General features: G+C 40.9%; 1 protein-coding gene across 1 annotated transcript in view; it reads left to right on the top strand.

Annotated features, from left to right (window-relative positions):
• The first annotated feature begins 666 nt into the window (after nt 1-666).
• Nucleotides 667-20267, top strand: part of FGF13 (fibroblast growth factor 13) — a 530394-nt gene continuing 510793 nt past the window's right edge. Inside the window, exon 1 of the mRNA XM_019653607.1 lies at nt 667-759. The gene's annotated coding sequence lies outside the window, so the exon portion shown is untranslated. The remainder of the gene's footprint in view (nt 760-20267) is intronic.

Here is a 20267-nt window from a genome sequence, read left to right as displayed (position 1 = left end):
GTGTGTGTGTGTGTGTGTGTGTGTGTGTGAGAGAGAGAGAGAGAGAGAGAGAGAGAGAGAGAAGAGAGAGAGAGAGAGAGAGAGAGAGAGAGAGAGAAAGAGAGAGAGAGATTGATTGGATTGTAGGGATTGGGGAAGAGATGTAAAGGACTGCCAACTTCTCTGTTTTCCTCTCTCATGTCACCAGCCTATCGAATTTCTGCCCGGTTGGAGGGAATGCCCACTCCCTCTGGAGATGTCTGAGGCGGTGATTAAAAGTCAAAGCACCAAGAGCCCACGGCTCTTCACTCCACCTCCCCGGTTTGGTCCCTTCGCCTTGACAGAGACTTGGTCCAGTAAGATGATCTGACTGCAGCTGGCCTCCTGCACTTAGAACAAGTTGGAAGCAAGAGAACTTGGGGAAGGAATTTGGTTTCACTATAAATAGCTGCAGTATAGACCCTGTGACTTACCACTCCTCAAAACAGTCTGATATGAACCGCACAGGGTTCACTGACCCCTGCAATCACTTTGGACTATTTGCTTTTCCTGCCTGAATTCCTCGAAACCAGGAGGGGCTTACAGAGTTCGGGGTGCTTGGGCTCAGATGCAGACTCTTGCAAATCTCAGAAACACATGGTGACGATATGATCAAGAAGCTTCCTCCTCCCCAGGAGCGCGTGACTGCTGGCAGTGATAACAACAGGTCCCTTTAAGATTTTGGTCCATGGTGAGATCTTGCTTGTTCATCACTACCAGGCCCTTTGCGTCTCTTCTAAGGTAGGTGAAACCAAGCTCATTGGGGGAAATGCTGGTGGAAGTGTGACCTTCTAGGTAACTCTGGCACAGGTTTCCTCAGCCTGGGGCTTGGAGGCATGTGTCAGGGCAGGTCATAGCCCACAAAGAAAAGTGTAAATTTATGCTCCCAACCCGCTAATCAAGCCACAGTGATGTTAGGGAATGATTTTCCTTCCTTGTACCCTCTTACTCAGAAGCCAAGGTATTAGCTAGCTAGAAAGCACCTCAAATATTAAATTTCACCCTTTCTCAACGTCTCTACCTAGAGGTGCTTTATTTGAAGTGCCTCATCTTTCCTGTCCTGCTGGTAAGTCTTGGGAATTGGAATGTGGCTCAGGGCACTGGTTATCTGTGTTTACCTTTTCTTCTGTACAGTAACAGAGAGTAATACAAAGCTACCTAGAGCAGGGATTCCTATAGTTTAGGCAGTCCCAGCGAAAGAGGGAATCCAATCCAGGTGCACAAGAGACTTGCTTGGTTTTCATTTCCTTCCTGAAATGCTGCTGTCAGGGCGCATCTCTGTTTTCTAGCCTGTTTATAGCAAGGGGCCTTGGGGAAGGAGTTGGAATTGAAGGGGAGCTAGAAAGTTCTGGGTGTGAGGTGAGGAGCCCTCTGAAAGAAAAAGAAGTTGCCTTCGTTGTTGGAAGGTTAAACACTAACCATTCTTGCTTAAAGTTGACTTTTGAGTATTGGGCTAAGCAAACTACAATGCCAGCATTCCAACTTGACAAACTAAGGTCAAACTAAGATGTTTTCTTGTAAATGAAGAGCTCCTTTAGTAAGAGGCACGATTACTTTAAATGAAAATGAAAATCTTAAAATATTACATGGTTGAAGGAAACAAAATTTGAGATTCAGAATCATGTCGGCTTTTTTTTTTTAAAGAAGAATGGATTACTGACTGATACTTGAACATTATAACCCCTCTTCATTTTTTTCTCCTTTTACCCATCTTCAGAGTAGATGACTGTACAAATAACATAAATTTAACATGTTATTCCTACAAAACAAAACCTTGGAAGTCATATGGTCTAATCCTAAACTGGAGACTGAATTGAGATGAGTGATGATCTGGTCTGTACCTAAATCATTGTGTCACTTTCCCTGGTGAATTAAAAATGGACACATGGTAGATATTTTCATTTTGAAACCATGACTCAATGGGCATCACTTGATCCTACCACCTTCTCCTTTCCGATATTATTTTAAGGTTCATTCATGTTGCTGCAAAGCTAGATGAAAATAGAACATTTTCAATTATTTCTCCCATGTTGAATTTGTGCTACCATATGACATGATTAATACCAGGTGCTGGTCTTACCACCCAAATGTGTTGTCACATTTTATTGAAAGCTGTCGGGTTTGGCACTCAAATTGGATATGTGTTTTATTGAAACACTTTAGAGAAAGTGATTTGCTGAAGGTTGCCTCTAAATGCCACACTTGCCTATGCATTGAATCCTGATAATCCTGATGCATGGCCAGGTTTGGGAAGCACTGTGAAAGTCAAGGTCCTCCTGTTTTTGTTTCATTTGTTTCTGTCAAAACTCTCCATGAATTCAGTTCAAATTCTTCCTGTGGCATTTCCCAGGCCCTCCACGATCTAGCCCTAATCAATGTTTCCGGTATTATTCCTCACTGTTCCTTCTCACCACCCCTTCCCCAGTGAAATTCAGTTGGCCATGTTTTCCACTTTGTTTTCATGCCTGGGCACTTCGTTAATGGGCACTTTGACTGCTGCGTCCTTCCTCACTTTTCTTCACACCCAAATCTGCTTTATTTCTCATGGTGTGTACTTTTGTGTGCGTGAGAACTTGGACAGTGTCCGAAAAACACCCAATCCTGGGACTCACTCAATTCTGTGAATTCTGATTCAGCAGATCTGGCGTTTTGTGGCACCTCAGAGGATCTGATGCTGACCAGCTTTCAGAATCACTGCATCTAGCTCAAATATAATCGCCTTCTAAGACCATTTCTTGAACTGTTCGTGCCTCCTCACTCCAACTTTCATCATATTTGATTTTAGCTCTGGAATTTAACACTTCACCCTCTACCTTTTATTTGAATTATTCCTATGCATCATCATTTCCTTGACTCAACATAACATTTGTTGAGTACCTAATATAAAAGGTCTATCTTTTCTTCAGGAACCCAAGCTTTTTGACGGAAGGGCCTCTGTCCATTTCTCTTTGTAAACACCTTGGGCATGAGTGTGGAGTGTGTCGGTGGGCATGGCAAAGTTTAAACCACTCTGCAATAGATTACGCTTTGTTTTTCCTAAAAGGTGTGGATATGAGGAAATTCCTTTCTGTCCCCATCCCTTAAATCTGAGATTTATGCACGAGAGTGGGATCTGAGACACCTTCTGTAGTTGGGCAATCTTAGCGTTCAGTGATGTCTGGGTTCCAAGGAGTCGTGTGGCTTAGGTAGGATGGGAAAGCACTTGGCATTTCTAAATACAGTATTTCTGCCATAAGGGAGGGATTATCACAGAGGGGAGAAAAGAGACATTGCATGATGGGGATCTGCAGGGTCTTCACTCGGGACAGGTTTGGCTTCTCTTTCGTGCCTCAACTGGTGCAGCAACTGTGATGACTCTGGAATTGTCTGTTATTGAAATACTGTGGCTCTTTAGTTATTTTTTATTTACTTAATATCCATCTAATATATAGTAATATAAAATATATTGAATAATAACTGCTATTACTAGCCTAGAATATATCCTTCCATATTTTATTCTCATATAATTACATAAAACATGCATATGAGCACATATATACATGCATACATCTTTTTATTATCGATTATTTTACAGAAATTATATGTTACTCACACTTTTGTATTTTAACAGAAAATTCTTCCCATTTACTAGCTGTGTGACTTTAGGGCCTCAGTTTCCTCATCTACAAAGTGACAGTGATAATAATACCTATCTCATAGGGCTACTGTGAGGATTCAATGAGTTAAAATACATAAAACACTTAAAACGGTGCTTCCTACATACGTGTTTGCTGTTTCCATTGTTACTATGATTCTCAGTCAACAAAACTCACAAGTCAACTGTAGTTGCTCAATTCCTGTGCAATTGCATCTGCACAGAATTTTAGGATATAGATTGCAAATGATTTATCCAATCGTATGCCTTTTAGCTGACATTTACTTTGCTTCCATTTTTTTTATCACTAAAAAGGAACACTGCAATAAACACCTTTGTATGTATACCCTTACATGCACTTTTTTTTGGTTACTCTGGGACAGATTCCCGAGAATGGAATCAGTAGGTTGAAAGTGTGTGTGTGTGTGTGTGTGTGTGTGTGTGTGTGTGTGTGTGTGTATAGTTTCAATGTCATTAAATATTGCCACACTGCTTTCTAAAAAGCATGTAGCAAATTCATAATTCCACCAGCAATGTATGGATGTATACTTCTTTCTGCAATCCCATCTTCTGTTCATCTGACTGCTCTGTTTACATTTTATCAGTCCTATGGCTGAACGTGTCACCACCTTGTTACTTGAACTTGAGTTTCTCTAGCTACTCAGGAGTCTGAGCATCCTTTGAAAAAATTGTTGACCTTTTATTTTTATTTATTTATTTATTTTTAGCTGAGCCATCCTGCCACCTGTTGGCAGCTCAGCTCGGGCCAGACTCAAACCACTGTTGCTCAGAGCTCAAACCCTTGAGTGAGCTCTTAACCAACTGAGCCACTCGGCCGGCCCAATTATTGACCTTCTAGATTTGCTTTTCTGTAGGGTGGTATTTTATATCCTTTGCTTATTTTTTTTAAGATTTTTATTGGGGAATTGGGGGAGGGGAACAGCGTCGGGGAATCCGGGAAGGGGAACAGACAAGTTGCTGTTGTTTTGTTCTTCAGTCTAGTTGTAGAGGACGTCGCTTCACTGGCCCATGTTGGTATTATCATTGTGCTCTTCCCGGGTGAGGCAGTCATTTGCCAGCCATTGGACGGCCACTCACGGTGGCTCACCGCAGCTCATGCCGGCTGCCGGCCACTCACAATAGCTCACGGCAGCCCACTGCAGCCCCACTGCAGCCTAAGCCATCACCGGTGACTCACGGCAGCCCAGCTCCAGGTCGAGCTGTTGTTCACCATCTTAGCTGTAGAGNGCAGTGTCACTGGCCCTCATGTGGGATCTGAACTGGGGCCCTGCTGCTCAGAGCTGGCGTCCCAAGCCAACTCTTAACCAACGCAGCACTCGGCTGTCCCTTTCCTTCAATTTTTAAGATCTCCTTGTATATTATAGCTATGAGCCCCTCATTTGTTTTCTATGTGTAGCTGTGTTTTCAATTTCTTGTTTTATTGATTATAATTATTGTAACTTGTGCCAAGATTTTGAAAAATTGTATATAGTCAAATTTCTTTAATACCTTCTGGGTTTTGAGGATTGGTTAAGGGGTTTCCCCAGTCCTAGTTTGTTCATGTAGTTTCCTAGATTTTTTTTGCAAGACTTTTATTCTTTTTATATTTAAACATGTCTTTATTTAGAAACTATATTGATTTTTGGTATAAAATAGAGGTTTAATTTCATAGTCATTGACATTAATAGCCAGTTGCATCTATATTGTTCATTAAAAAAATCCATGTTTTTCCCCACTGAAATGAAATACCACTTTTGCCATCTATTATTAAATGCTCATATATGGGATTTAATTCTGTATTCTGTTTTATTCTCTGATCTAATTGTCTGTTATTCCTATGCCACAACCATGCTTTGACTTGGGTATAGTGACTTTAGAGTATATTCTGATATCTGGTTAAGATATTCCTCATTATTCCTATTTTTTTATGGCTAGTCTAAGGTTTTTGTTCTTCCATATAAGAATTAAGATTATGTATATAAATAAATCCCCTCTTTTTCTCTTGAAAAATCATGTTGAGAATTTAAATTGGACTTTTAAAAAGCAGTATTGATTTTGAGGAGAATTGAAAATTTATGATTCAAAGTCCTATGCTTTTTTCATTGTCTTCTCTTTTTTTAAAATTTTGTTTTAGTCCTTCAGTAAGCAGTTGGCAGTTTTCTTCGTACGGGCCTAATGCTTTTCTAGTTAAATGTAGTCCTGTGTGTTATATAGTTTTTTTCATTACTGTGAATATAATTTTACTCATTTTCATTTCTTGGTGTTGATCGCTTAAATAGAGAAACACTATTTGTTTTATATGGTAACCTTGTCTTCCTTTACTCTACCAAATTCTCTAAATAAGTTTCGCCGATGTTGCTAGAGTGTTTTGTTTGTCTAGCTGTACAAATATACCATTGGTAGACTAAGAAATACATGTCTTTTCTGATATTTATATTAGTTCATTTTTTCCTTCTCTTTTCTTCTTTTTTTGGTCTGGTTTCATAAGCTAGAATCTCCAAGGCAATGTCGAACGATAATAGGGGCAAGAGGCCTTCTTGTGGACATCTGAATTTTATGTGGACTGGTCAGTGTTTTGCCCTTTGGCATAATATTTGGCATTCGTTTTTGGGAAACAGTCTGTATTATTTTAAGGAATTTTCTTATAATCCTACTTAATTTAGAAATGCATTAGGAATACAGTTGAATGTTATTAGTTGACTTTTAAGCCTTTCTTGATATCATTATTCATGTGGCTTTCCTCTTTAATTTATTGATGTAATGAATTATGTTGATAGATTTACTGATATTGAATCTCTGTTGCATTTCCAAATCTAATCCTATATGTCAGTTAGTAATTTCTGTGAATGAATCAGCCAATATTTCAGTGGCTTCAAAAACAGCAATCATTTGCTATTGCTTGTTTTCTTCAGGTTAGTTGGGGTCTGGTCCATCTCGTTTCTGCTCTGCTGCATGGCTCTGGTTGTCTATGTAGGTCTGTTGGTCTATTAGTGCTGCTTAATTTCAGGTGGTAGCTAGAGAGGCTCTGCCCCAGTTAACTCTTATTCTGCTGGTATAAGTGGGCTAGTCAGGCTAGTCTCAATGGTCAAAGCACAGGAGAGAAGGTGGAAATGTGTAATAAGGCTTCTGCTAGAATGTGACACCCTTCTCCCTCTTTTGATTCTCCCAAACAAGATATTTGGCAGATCCCAAAGTTAAGGGACAGTAAAATGCATGCCATATTGATAGCATGAACTCTTAAGATCACATGAAAAAATTCTCAGACAGAAGGAGGGGCGAAAAATTGGTGTCAATACTGTAATCCAACACACCCTATGTAGCCATAATCTTACTTTTTTGAAAGATTACTCCTGGATTATATTTGATAATGATTTATTCAAATTTTCAGCATCTATATTTAAAACAAAAACGTTTATAGATTTTTCTATAGATGTAGTCTCCTTTGTGGGTTTAGATATTGGTTTTGGGTTGGCTTCATAAAAAAGAATTAAGGGTGCTCCCAGTGTCCTGCTTCACAGATGACCCCAGCAGCTTTGGCCAGGAAAGAAATCAGTGGCCAGTAGCACCATCGCAATCCCCGCTGTGGATTTCACTGGGTTTGGGGGCCATAGATATTTGCATTCACTGACACCATCCACCTGAATCTCTCCCTGTTCCCTTCCCCTCGCTCACAACTGAGTCCCAGTTCTGGACCCACACCTGCACCGGCAAGCAGCCCAGGTCTCTTCAGCTGCAGAAGTGAAAGTCTCAAATCTAGACCCCCCAGAGCTGAACCACACCGTTATGTGCACTCTCAGGGCTAGACTCTCCAGCTGTTTACTTGAGTGCCGCCAGCCTGATACCCATCCCACACCATCAATGCCTTTGTGCACACCTGTGGCAAGACCTTAATAGCTATGGAAGTGCACGCAGGTAGCCAAGGCCCTCACAGCTGCTTGTGAGCTGGATCTGGCCATGTCTCCTGTCCGTGGCCTGCACCCCTGGGCTCACCTGCATCGAGCCCCACCCGCTGTGCTCATGCATATCCCCAGCTTGAGTGTCAACACTGGCTTACCCTGCTATGTGCATTCCCATGGGGAATCCATGCAGCCACAGGTGGGCAGAACATTTCATCCAACTAAAGCAGGATACACCTGTTTTTCAAATAGACAAGGAAAGTTCTCCAGGAGAGGTCACATGTTATGTCACATAACAAGTATCTGCAAATTTAAAACGATTGAAATCATACCAAATTTCTTTTCCGACCATAATGGTATGAAACTAGAAATCAATGACAGACAGAAAACTGAAAAATTCAGATATGTGGATATTGAAGAACACGCTCCTGAAAAAACCAATAGGACCAAGGATGAAATAAAAAACAAAAAATATACGTTGAATAAAACAGAAATGGAAAAATAGCATACCAAAACTTATGGGATATAGTAACAGTTAGTGCTATGAGGGAGGCATATAGCAATAAGTACCTACACTTAGAAAACAGAAAGATGTCAAGTAAACACCTAACTTTACACCTCCAGGAACTAGAAAAAGAAGAACAAACTAAGCCCGAAATGCATAGAAAGAAGAAGATAATAAAGATCAAAGCACTGAAACTAATTCTAAAAAATGTGTATTTCATAATAAAAAATAATTTTTAAAAAAATCACAAAAAAAGATCAAAGCACAAATAAATGTAATGGATAATAGAAAAACGATAGAAAAGATCAATGATACTAAGAGTTGATTTTCTAAAAAGGTAAACAAAATTGACAAACCTTTAACTAGACTTAATAAGGAAAAAGAATGAGGACTGAGAAAAATAAACTTATACGTGAAAGAGGAAATATTACAAGTGATACCACAGAAATACAAAGGATCGCCAGAGACTACTATGAGCAATTATATGGCAATAAATTTGACAACCTAGAAGAAATTGATAAATTCCTAGAAACATACACTCTACCAAGTCTGAATCATGAAGAAATAGAAAATCTGAACAGATTTTCAGTAACAAGTAAAGAGATTAAATCAGTAGTCAAAAACCTCCCAACAAAGAAAAGCTCTGGAAACATGTCTTTACATGTGAATTTCATCATACTTTTAAAGAATAATTAATGCCAAATCTTCTCAAACTCTCCTATAAAGTAGAAGAGAAGGGAGCACTCCCAAATTTATTTTATGAGGTCAGCATTACCATGATATACCAAAGCCAGATAAAGATAACACAACAAATGATAACTACTTCTGATGAATATAGATGCAAAAGTTCTCAACAAAATACTAACAAAGTAAATTCAACATTCCATTAAAAGAATGGAATGATCAAGTGGGATTTATCCGTGGGATACATGGATAGCTCAACATACACGAATCTATAAATGTGATTCACAACATTAATAGAATGAAAGACAGAAGTCATAACAATCATCTCAATAGATGTAGGAAAATGATTTGACAAAATTCAATATCCTTTCATGATAAAAACTCTCAATTGTGTATAGAAGGAATATACCTCAACATAATAAAGGTCACATATGACAAACCCACAGCTGATATCATATTCAAAGGTGAAAGGTTGAAAGCTTTTTCTCTGATCATGACAAATAAGTACATCCACTCTCATCACTTCTATTCAACAGTACTGGAAGTCTAGCCAGAACAATTAGGGAAGAAAATGAAATTAACGCCATCCAAATCAGAAGGAAGAAGTAAAATTGTCTCTGTTTGCTGAAAACATGATCTCATATACATAAAATTCTGAAGACTCCCCCCCAAAATTTTTAGAATTAATAAGCAAATTCAATACATTTTAAGGATACAAAATGAACATATAAAAACAGTTGCATTTCTATACATGAAAAGTGAACTAATTGAAAAAGAAATAAAGAAAACAATCCCATTTACAATAGCATCAAAAAAATACTTAAGAATAAATTTAACCAAGGAAGTGAAAAATGTATTTACCGGAAAGTATAAGACATTGATGAAAGAAACTGAAAAAGTCAGCAATAAATAGAAAGATCATGCTCATGGATCAGAAGACTTAATGTTATTAAAATGTCCATACTACCCAAAGCCGTGTATAGATTCAATGAAATCCCTATTAAAAGTCAAATGGCATTTTTGACAGAAATAGGAAAAGCAATCCTAGAACTTGTATGGAACCACAGAAGTCCTTGAATAGCCAAAGCAATCTTGAGAAAGAGGAAAGCTGTAGGCCTCACACTTCGTTATTTGAGGCTACATTACAAAGCTAAAGGAATCGAAACAGCATTGTACTGGCATACAAACAGACAAATAGACCAATGGAACAAGTTGAGAGGCCACAGGGAGGCAAGAGCACTCTATCGAGAAAGGATAGTGTCTTCAGTAAATGATGTAGGGAAAACTAATATCCACATGCAGAAGAATGCAGTTGAACCCCTATCTTACACTACGCACAAAAATTAACCAAAAACTGATTAAGGATTTGATCATAAGTCCTGAAATTGTAAAACTCCTAGAAGAATATATAGGGAAAAAGCTCTTAGACATTGATCTTGGCAATGAGTTTTTGGTTATGACATGAAAAGCGTAGGAAACAAAATCAAAAGTCAACAAGTAGGACTACATCACAATAAAAAGCTTCTGCACAGCAAAAGAAACAATCAACAAAATGAAAAAGCAACCTATGGAATGGGAAAAAATATTTTCAAGCCATATATCTGAGAAGGAGTTAATATCCAAAGTAGATAAAAACAAATCTCATACAACTCAATAGCCAAACAAACAAGCAATCTGATTAAAAGGTGGGCAAAGGACCTGAATAGATATTTTTCCAAAAAGGATATACAAATGGCCAACAAGTACATTAAAAGGTTCTCTACGTTCCTAATTATCAGGGAAATGTAAATCAAAATGACAGTGAAATATCACTTCACATCCACTCGAGTGGGTATAATAAAAATTACAACAGATAAAAAGTGTTGGTGAGGATGTGGAGAAAATGTAACCCTCATGCACTTTTGGTGGGATTGCAAATTGGTGCAGCCACTAAAAAACAGTATGGAGGGTCCTCAAAAAATAAAAATTGGAACTACCATATGATCCTGCAATCTCACTTCTGAGTATATGTCCAAAAGAAGTGAAATCGGTATCTTGAAGCAACATCTGCCCTCACATGTCCATGATAGCATTATTTACAATAGACAAGGTATGGAAACAACTTAAGTGTCCATTGACGGATGAATGGATAAAGAAGAGGTGGTAGATACACACACACACACACACACACACACACACGAATATTATTCAGTCATATAAAGAAAGAAATCCTGTCCTTTGCCAATGTGCATGGACATTTGGATGTTGGTGGCATTATGCTAAGTGAAATAAGTCAGACACAGAAAGGCAAATACTGTATGGTGTCACTAGTATGTGGAATCTAAATACATTGAACTCAGAGAAATAGAGAGAAGAATGGTGGTTGCTAGGGCTCGAGGGGTATTGAAAATGGGGAGATATTGGTCCGAGAGTACAACCTTTCAGTTATAATATGAATACGTTCTGGGGATGTAGTGTACAGCATAGTACTGTAGTTAATCCTGCTGTTTTGTATACTTGATATTTGCTATGTTGGTAGAGGTTAAAAATTCTCACTTTTACAACAACAACAAAATGGTAATCGTGTGAGATGAAAGATATGCTGACTAACCTTATTTTGGTAAACATTTTCCAATATGTATGTGTATCAAATCATCACACTGAATACTCCAAAGTTACACATAGTTATGTGTCAATTATATCCCAACAACACTGGGGAAAAAAAGAATTAATGGGTTTTCCTCCTCCACCTCCTCCTCCTCTTCCTCCTCCTCCTCCATGGCCTGGGATAGTTTAAATGATATTGAAAATGTTTTTTTAAAAAGTTGAATTAAAAATGATGAACCAATCTGTTATGATGGCTTTTTCAGCAGTAGCTATTTGATTGCTTTTTCAATCTCTTTTGATAATTAACCTATTTAACACTTCTTGTTGGGTTAATTTTGGTTTCTAAAAAAATTCATTCTGTTTCTCTTAAGTTTTCAAATTTCCTGCTTAGAGTTTAATGTAATATCATTTCATAATTATTTAAATCTTTACTGTGTACTTTTTCACTTCCCATCTTGTCAATATTTATTCTTTCTTTTTCCTTAATCAGAGTTGCTAGAGGGCTATGTGTTTTATTAGTCTCCTCAAAGAACAATTTTTGGTGGTTATTTCCTTAATTCCACTTTTTTTTGTTTTTAAAGCCTTGTCCTAGTTCTTTTTAGTTTAATTTGTGGTTCTTTCCCAGATATGTTAAGATGAATACTAAGTTCCTTTATCTTTTCATCTTTGTTTGTTAATACTGAAAACATTTAAGAATGTAATTTTTTTCTTACTGTATCAGTCACTGTGCAAAGTAGGTATTTGAATAAAGTGTTCATTTGTTTTTAATTGCTTTCTAGATAGTTTGTAATTTTGCGTTTGACCCAATGGTGTTCTAGTATTGTATTCCTTAATTGGTAAAGTGTCATTTTTACATCTTTTATTTATTTAAGTTTTATAGCTGTTAGCTCAGAAAAGGTCTTTTTTGGTGAATTTAAAAAAGTGACTGTCTTTCCTCTGCCTCTTCCCTCTTATGAGCATCAGCAGTGATCATCCTCTCCTTTGTTTTGTCTTCTGAACTCTTTCTTTGAGGAATCACATTTTTTAGTTCCAGAAAGTCTCTTTTTTATGCTGCACATGAATCTCTGTATGTGCCCCTAATTTCTTGTTATCACTGTTTTTGTTCATGTTGTCATTTGTCTCTGGTCCCACCAGTTTTTTTCCTTAGGCATTCATTGCTTCATCAATCTTCCGCTCCGTGCTGTTTGCTGGACCCACACAGATGGTTATAAGCTATTTCATTGTCAGCCCATCAGGGTCAGCTCATGGTGGAAGGCATTTCCGAGAGCTCCCCAAGTGCTGGCTGGTAGGCCCTCAAATGGTGGCAAACAAAGTATCTGAAGGCAACCTCCCTTTTCCCAGGTCTCCTCTCCTTGTCCCTCTCCACATTGACCTGGTCTTCTGCTTAGTTCAGTGTTTCTTGGCCCCTTGGAGGAATAAGAGACCAGGAACATGGTCTGATACTGTTTCTACAACCTCCTGGTCTCCTTGTGCTGGGCCTTTCTGGTGCCGGATCCAGGCTTTGCTCAGCACTCAAGAGAAAGACTTAGAACATTTCATTCTGATGAGACTCCCACAATGTCGAGGACCTCACTAACATCCAGCTCTTCTCCATAGGCCTTCATAGCTATTTGGCTGAGGAAAGGCAAGCAGCCTGTAGTTGGGAATGAGAAACAGCTAGCCTTAGGTTATCATCTTCCCCGAATCTTCTGTGGCTTATGAAGAAAAAAGAAAAGAGGCCTTTATATGAATTGACTTTAGTTCCATGACTTCCCAGGGAGTCACTTTATAATAATACAGGAATGTTGGTGAGGTTCCGGGTGGATGGGACCTGTATCAGTCTGGGTATAGTGATGAAAATAGAGTTACTAAAATATTGCCAAAAAAGGGGGTTTTATATATAAAACTAGGCTCATACAAACTGGAAAGAGCTAGGAGAGTGAAGGTCCAGAAGGTTCATACCAGAGGATTAGAGAAATGTTTCTAATGACTTCAAGTGGAAGCTCTGGAAGAGTTGTGGAACTCAGGAATTTGAAGTTACCAGGTCTAACTGCAAAAGGTGACCAGGTAGTGGGAGCTCAGAGAGAGAGCTCTGTGAAGCCATACTGTCTGATGGTCACAACGTTCTGAGAATAGTGACTTCTGCTTCAGTCCCACCGTCCAAGTATTCAGTGAGTTTCTCTCAGTGGCAAACTCTAACCTGAAGCCACATATGGAAGAGTCTTATGGGTGACGTAGTTCCTGGGCTTGGTCGGAGGCGGCAGCGGTAGCTGAGCTGAAAACAGGAAATCTATTGGGTTGTCAGAAAAGTCATGACGTAGTTTTCTATGTTTTTCGTTGCAAAAATGCGTCATGACTTTTCCGACAACCCAATAGCACTGTATCCCAGTAGGCTGACCAAAGAGTAACAGCGTAGGATCGTGGATGTAGCTAAAGAGGCCTCTGGAGAGGACTCTTGGATCCTGGGGTCCGATGCCATAGCTCTCTTGATGGGCATGCTTTGATGTCGCTCTCAGGTATGTCTTCTCCAGTAACACAAAAGCCAGAGCATCACTCACTCACTAGTCATATGTTCTTCCTGAATCCTCTGGCCCATGCCAACCAGTGCCAAGCGTGGTATGTAAGCCTTCCTGACTATTAGCATCGGGCAGTGCAAAGTGCACAGGCTTTTGCAACAGAAAGACCGGGGTTCATATCTTGGTAGTGCTATTTACTAGCTGTGGAGACCTGAGCAGGTAAATTGCTCTTTCTCAGCCCTTTTCATTATTTATAAATGAAGGGTGACAACCTTACTTTTTGGACAGTTCCAAGAATGAAATGACAGTTTATATAAAGCACTATATATTAATTGCCTGCCACGTTTTTTTTTTTTGTCATTCGTCTTGCTGTCTTGACATTGCTTCCAGAGCATGCCTACAGAGGAGAAAAATTATGCTGTTGCTTCTTATCCTTCCACAGCAAGTGGGGAATCTCAAGGGGGATCCTCTTTTGCTGGCCTAGCAGCATGGATCCAAATGTCTTATCACTGATTTGAGATGCTCTCCCCAGAAGCAGACAACAGTAAATCCTGACCTTGCTGGCAGGGTGATGGAGAGCACAGGGAGGCTTTATATAACAGAGTGGAATAAATATGGGGTGGGGTAGGGTGGAAGTAATAGGGAACAGTCATGGTTGACCCTAGCAGTGGGATAGAAGATGAGAACATGAAAACGGAAATTGCACTGGCAGAAATGGAATAAAGAAGAATAAAGTATTTCAGAAGTGGGAAAATGAGTTGGGGGTGTTCCTTAGAGGAGACCAGTTAGCCGCAGACTGGCAGATATAGTGACACCAACAGTGTTATAGGTACAGTCACTCCAACCATGCCAGGTGCTTATCTATTCTGTGCCAGGTTAAATCAGAGCCACTGGGTTACAAACAGTTTCAAGTCAAGAAAATGGCAGGTACGAGCATCTCACCATTAGAAACTCACCTTAGGATTTTTAAACCATCTTCAAGTGATGCTCCTTTCCCTAACATGGAACAGTTATATCAGTACCAGCTGGGTATTAGGGCTCTGTGGCAGGTGTAGATCGAGGCCCCAAAGTCTGGCACTCCAAAGAAGGTTCCAAGGAATTTCCAAAGAAGACAGGGAAGTCTGAGGCAAAAGGCACTAGCAACTCATCAATGACTTAAACAGGCAGAGGAAGAGGAAGATTCCCAGAATCTATCAGTTCACAAAAGCCTGGGCAAGTAAGACCTGTTGGAGAGAAAAGGAGAGGAGTCACAGGTGGGATCTCTGAAAGCAGGTAGAGTTTGTGGTGGAGGCATTCCTGAGGGGTCAACAACCGTGAAAGGGCCGGGGAAGAGGCGGGATTGGGCCAAGGGAGAAGTTATACTGGGAAGCTGGCCCAACAAAGCGTTGGCCAGCCAGGGAGCTGGGGACTGCTAGTGTCTGTCAGAGAGCCTGCATTGATCCAACGTGGCCAGGCCCGGCTCACTCACTGGATGTGGGCTGTTCCAGGGAGGTGACCTCGGGTGAGGTCAGGGTTCTCCAACTGACACAGACCCTGAAGGAAGTGACTGCTAGAAGCTGCCACTGATCACAGTCCTCACAGCTGGGCAGTAAGCCCTTTCTGGATGGGGAATTTGGACAGCACCCATCCATGTGTACCACATGGCAGGGCGGGGGCGGGGGTGGGGTGGCAGTAGCGGTCAGATCAGGTGTTGACAGAAAACAAAACGATTGAAAGCCCAATAAGCCCTGAGATCTCTTCTGTTGCTCTAATGCTTGGCTTTATCTTTGGAGAAGTTTTAGAGACGCTAATTATACCGTAACATTTACAAAATATGCAGTGTCATATAGTGGAAAGAGCAGGGACTTTGGAAGCAGAAGGCCTACTTGAGTGTCAGTCCTGGGTGTTCCTTTTTAGTGAGATCTTGGGTAAGTTATTTTACCTCTCAAGTTTTGTAATCTGGAAAATGGAGATACTAATAGCCACTAACTCAGAGGGTTACTTTGAGTATAAAATGGCATATTCTGGATAAATATTTAGTGCAGAGCAAGAAACCCAGGACACTAAATAGTGTTAAAATGATGAGGGACTTTACTGTGGCTCTGATATGTTGGGTGCTCTGGAAGCCATGGGGTAGGTGTGTGGGGGTTAGTCTTAGAAGACTTTAATCTGCTTCTTGTCATCTAGAAGCTTATAATCTCGTTGAGGATTCAAGATAAGGACAAATGAGAGTGTGCTAGCAACTTACTATTGTATCCAAGAATTTTTCAAAAAATAAAAATTTTCTGCCTGAAGCGTTTTCTGTTAGCACTGTCAGTATAACCACTAGAATGGAGCAGGGTTCGAAAATGTTGTGGAAATTGACCTAGGCCATAGTCCTTTGTGTGTAATTTACTGCGAGAGACAATGGCTGGGTCCTCTGTTTCTGATTTAGAGAAAATCAGGAGCATGCTGTGAGGAAAAGGACATGTTTGATTACCTGTGCTGCTGCTGCTGCTTTTTTTTTTTAAGATTTTATTGGGGAATTGGTTAAGGGGAACAGGGTTGGGGAATTGGGGAAGGGGAACAGACAAGTTGCTGTCCTTTTGTTCTTTAGTTTAGTTGTGGAGGACGTCGCTTCACAGGCCCATGTTGGTATTATCATTGTGCAATTCCCAGGTGAGGCAGTCGCTCGCCGGGCCATTGGACGGGGGCTTACAGCAGCTCACGAAAGCTTACATCCGCTGCCGGCCAGCCCCACTGCAGCCTATGCCATCACAGGCGACTCAGGCAGCCCAGCTCCAGGTCAAGCTGTTGTTCACCATCTTAGCTGTAGAGGGCGCAGCATCACTGGCCCTCATGGGGGATCCAAACCGGGGCCCTGCTGCTCAGAGCTGACGTACCAAGCCAATTCCTAACCAATGTGCCACTCAGTCCGCCCTACCTGCGCTTCTTGCATGACGCAGGAGCTTTTGAATTCTGTGAAGTGATAGGGATACTGGGTGGAGTGTCAATGCTGTCCAGTGATGTTCCTCGTTTGGGAGTCTGCGTAGATCCTTGAACAAGCTCTAGCTCATTGTTTTCTCCTTCACTGGAGATGAAAGTGGTAAAGCATTGGAAGTTGTTCATTCCTGATAGGCATCCCAATGTCTCATTACAATGGTCCAAATGCTCAATTTCACAGGAGGCAGAAAATCACATACATGTTTCGTGTTGTTTGAGAAGATCTCAGTGTTAAGCTGTTTTTGAATAAATCATTGACATTTCTCTGTCATTACTTTACCCCACTTTTAAGATGCATTCTGGTCTATAGAAGACCAAGAAACAGATATGGCTGGGCCCCAAAGTTATTCTAGCGTTCTCATTTCAGTTATCTATTGCTGTGTGTAACAAAGCACCCCCAAAACGACTGGCTTAAAAAATAATTTTGCTCACAATTCTGTGGGTCTGGAATTTGGACTGGGTACAAGATGGCTGCCTCTTCTCTGCTTCATAAAGTCTAGAACCTTAAATTGTGAATGGCTGTGAGGTGTTTGCAATGGCATTTCTGTGGTCATATGTCTGGTGGTGCCTTGGTTCTTGCCATCAGCTGGGTTCTTCATTTCCCCTTCACCTTGTCTCCCATATAACCTGCTTGGGCTTCCACACAAACACATGCCTTAAGGTGTCTGCCTTCTGAAACGCTCACTTACTTGCCCCCGAAGTGAAGTGGAGCTGCTAAGTCTCTTAAAGGCTAGGCCTGTCTCTGGCATAGCATCACTTCAGCTACATTCTGTTCATAAACACAAGTGACGAGGTCACCCTGGATTCAAGGGGACATTACGTTTAGAAGGTGGAGTGGCATAAGCATATGGGATGAGAAGAACTTAATGGTCACTATTCCACTTGCTATTTCTGCATAGCTTATTACCTTAATATATAGCAGCTAAAAACATCCATTTCATTTTATGAGTCAGGAATTTGAGAAGGATCCACTGAATAGTTCTCCACCAATGGGCTTTCTGACAAGGTTATAGTGAGATTTCAGCTGGGGCTGTAGTCTTGTGGTGGTTTGACTGGGCTGGACATCTTAGATGGGTCTCTTGCTTGGCTGGCAATCAACTCTATTGTCTGTGAGCTCAGTGAGCACTGTCAGCTGGAGAGCCTAGATGTGAACTCTCCTGCATGGCGGTTTCTGGGTAGGCAGACCTCGTGCATGGTGGCTGGCTTTCCCCAAACAAACGCTTCAAGGGGGCCAGGCAGAAGCTGCATGGCCTTTCCTAACCTAGCTTAAAACTAATAGTGTATTACTTCCACCGGACTCTATAGATTGAGGCAGTTACAAGGCCATCCAGAGTCAAGGGGAGAGGACATAGTTCCCGCCTCTTAATGGCCGTGTTTTAAAGCTGCCACAGTCACCATCATTAGAGGTTGTCTTATCCACTCTTACATCACAGAAATCCACCAACTCACTTGAGATTCCGATAGAAAATAATCTTAAATCATGATGTAGATTAACACCATAACATTTGAAACAGAAATGAATCTTTGCGGAGCTCAAGTATTTGGATCTCAGAGTTGAAATTGCTAAGATATGAGTTGCAAATTAAAATGACTTTCAACTCCCAGGTCCTGGCTCAGTGGGCCTTTCTTGATCTCAAGTATCCTGGCTGGAAGTGTAGGTTATGCCAGGCTGTTTCCTTTGCAACCAGCTTTCTGCTGTGAAGGTTTTTCCCGAATGAAAAACACATTCAGTCAGTGAGAAGTGGTCTTGTCATTAAAACATCTAATTTGGTTGTGCCTGATGACAATGGCTCTACACTCACCTTGTCCAAACCGGCCAGGAAAAAGCCTGAAGTGTATCGGTCCTCAGTGCTCCCACTTACCCCAACCTTAACCTCTAGTGCAGACAATGAAACTTGGTGGCATCTTGACCAGAAACACTGCTCAGATCTGCTAGACGATGAGCAAAGATGGAATCCAGAGGCATTTTGGGGTGTGGCATGAAATAGACACCAGGTAGATGATAGGACCATGAGGATGAGACTCTCGGGACCTTTTCCACTTTCCTACCAAAGACTCTAGCTTCTGCCCCCTTACTCTAGACAACAACCCAGCTCTACTTGGAGGCATGGCCATGGGACATTTTGTTGTAGACTATTGCTTCCATTCCAAGACTACGTTACTAGACTACACAGGATAACCCCTGTGGCCCCCTTTTAGTAGATGTTTGGAGTTCTGTCCCATAGATGGATGACAGACAGGATTGATAGGGCCATTATACCCCGTGACAAAGCAGAGAAAAGTCAAGTGATCTCGTAGCGCAAATTGCTAGACTGAAAAGTGAAGGTACTTCCACCCTCGTGGAATGGGGCAGAAGGATCTGGGTGGGAAAGCACAAGTGCTACCGTGGTAGCTAGGACTTTAATGAAAGGCTTCAAGACTGAGTCTGTTTGGTGGTGGGGAGAAGACCACCCTCATAGGGATGTCAGATCTTCCAACTGGCCATCCCAAATTACTAATTAGCTTGGGGGCTGGGCACTGGAGCACGCCTTTTTCTGCGCCAGTACCAACAACATTCTGTTCATATTAAACATCTCACAGGGCTTTTGCAGAAGAGGCTGCCCTAGCAGGGTCTTCGGAAACTTTGTTTAGATGAGATTGCTTATCCTGCCACTTGAATATTCATAATCCTTGGTCTCTGGCACGAATGCCCTTACAATGTCATTGATTTACCCCAATGTGGACACACTTCTCTATGTTGTTCTTGCATGCAGTGTCTATTTTTTTTGTCTTTTGTTTATGTCTTCTGCATGATGGTTTACGGTGGAGAACCACTCTTTATTTGACTTGTTGGTGTTCATGGACAGACAGACTCCTTTAATACTCCCATACTTGAAGATATCTCTTCAACTCACTTCAATCGTATTAACTAACCTAGGTTTAGTCATATGCTAACTATCAGTATCCTTCAAGGAACAGGGTGATAGCTGGCTTCCAGCTGGAGTGCCATTCATGATAGCACGTGGGGTGGGGGTGGGGGACTTCTGATCTGTGCAGAGAACTTTCCTGGAAATTTTAATGTGGCTGGAAAGCTGAGACACTCAGGATAGATATAAGTATGGTGCTTAATATCTCCCAAGAAAGAGACTGACCCTTTCCCCCAAAGGTCTTATTGCCTACTGGGTAATGTGGACAAAGGAAATGTTATGTATACACAAGAGAGGAGTGTGTGTGTGTGTGTGTGTGTGTGTGTGTTTGAGTGTGCTGAGTTGAGAGTTTGAAAAGACCTAGGATTTTAGGAGTAGCAGATAGGTCCAGTGAAAATGTGCTTCCCCTCTCCTAGTAAGAGGCTGATAGGAGTTTTGAGAGGCCATATGGTATAATGGGAGAGCACTGTCTAAAGAGACCCTCCTGGTTTCCATTCTGGCTTTCCTGGTTTTTTATCCAGGCTCCACCACTTGTTAGCTCTGTGACCTCAGGGCAAGTCTGTTAACCTCTCTGAACTTCAA

Source organism: Hipposideros armiger, unplaced genomic scaffold (assembly GCF_001890085.2).
Source record: "Hipposideros armiger isolate ML-2016 unplaced genomic scaffold, ASM189008v1 scaffold_203, whole genome shotgun sequence".
Lineage (NCBI taxonomy): Eukaryota > Metazoa > Chordata > Mammalia > Chiroptera > Hipposideridae > Hipposideros > Hipposideros armiger.
Note: the sequence above shows the minus strand (reverse complement) of the source record. Positions and strands in the feature narration are given on the sequence as shown.